Raw genomic sequence first — 1520 nt, forward strand, 5'->3', positions numbered from 1 at the left:
AAGAGCATCGACAAAGATGTCTCTAAGCCTTGCCATCTCACCTGCCTCCCCCGCCTCCAGGATAATTATATTACCGGCTTACACACATACGCATCCATATGCGCTCCCACCTACGGCCGCTTCCCCTACGGACCCAAAAGGAGGGAGAGGAGATGCTGAACAATAAAAGGCGCTTACGGCACAAAAAGTAGCACGGTCAGGGGTGGATCAGAAGGAGAGGGGGGAGACGGTTAAGAGATGGCATTCGTAGTGCAAGGAATACACGGCTTCTGCCTTCAGTGGGAATCGTCCTGCCCTCGCAAACGCCAACATAAAAGACACACTTGCAGCATATTTCAAAACCAAAGAGCGATGGATTTACAAGGCAGGTTGATTTTATGATGACTTCTATTGAAAAGGTACGCTGGGTTTAGGCAGATGCTTTTTAGCGCTGGTAAGTTAGCACAGTGCCTAATTCGAGGAGACAGCCTGAGGAAGCAGCGCCGACAGGGGAGAGAGAGCCACAACGTCTCTATTACTCTCCTCGGCATCATAAACGGGAGAAGGAAAAAAATTGCGTCTGAAAGGGAGAGGAAGGAGCGGGGCAGCAGTTTTTTTCTTGCAAAAATACAGTAATAATAACAACAACAGTAATAAAATTATTTTCTAGGAAGAAAATTCAACAGAACAAAGGAGCCCACGTGAAAAGCAAACCACTCGCTCCTTGGTCTACACATCTGGGTTGACAGGAAAACTCTAATCCTAAATTAGCGCTCTCCTTTGGGGTACCACGCTGCTGCCCCCAGACCACCCCCCATCATGGGCCACCTCCCAGCTCAGCAAACCTGGAAGCCTGCCCTCCCCAGAGGACAGCTCTGCCCCTCAATGTGGACAACGCCGCAAGGGACAAGGCGACGGAGGAGCAGGGAGTTACAGTCACAAGCACGTGGACAGGTTTCCTTCAGCCCTACCACCGACCTGCAGAAGCGCGCATCACCTTTCAACAGGCACCAAAGGGGGGAAACACCCAGAGAAAGCACACGGCGTATGTCAGCAAACAGCTTATTGCATTCTAGGAACGCATTTGGGTTTATGTCTCGAAGAGGGAGCTCGGTGGCCCGGCATATTCTGAAGTTAAGCAGAGGAAAAGGCACTTTAGTCCTAACCTGAGGCACAAATCCTGAAGGTGATGCATTTGCTCTAAGAACGGCGTGCATGAAGAAATGGTCAGAAAGAAATACCTGAAGAAGCAGGGGGGACATGTTTGCTGCAAGCTCTGGGAAAGTTTCTGGCTACGCACTCCAGCCGAATCCCTCTTTACGCACATAGAACCCCTGTTTACACACATCTTTATGTACCAGCACCTATAGCCTTGCACTGGGGCACAGACAGCTTTCGGCATGGTCAACGTTGTCTCTCCAGCTGTGTGCTGGAAGACAAGTTTCCTTCAAGAGCCCCTCACCTTAAAACCTGTCAATGTCCATTCAGAAGAGACAAGGCAGCGCTGCATGGCTGAGCCTGGCAGGCAGCAAAGGCTGGTT

General features: G+C 50.6%; 1 protein-coding gene across 3 annotated transcripts in view; it reads right to left on the reverse strand.

Moving 5' to 3' along the window:
• The window catches only part of RNF220 (ring finger protein 220), a 232688-nt gene that overhangs the window by 230448 nt on the left and 720 nt on the right, over positions 1 to 1520 (reverse strand). The window lies entirely within an intron of this gene.

The sequence above is a fragment of the Egretta garzetta genome, unplaced genomic scaffold (assembly GCF_000687185.1).
Source record: "Egretta garzetta isolate BGI_Z169 unplaced genomic scaffold, ASM68718v1 scaffold145, whole genome shotgun sequence".
Classification (NCBI taxonomy): domain Eukaryota; kingdom Metazoa; phylum Chordata; class Aves; order Pelecaniformes; family Ardeidae; genus Egretta; species Egretta garzetta.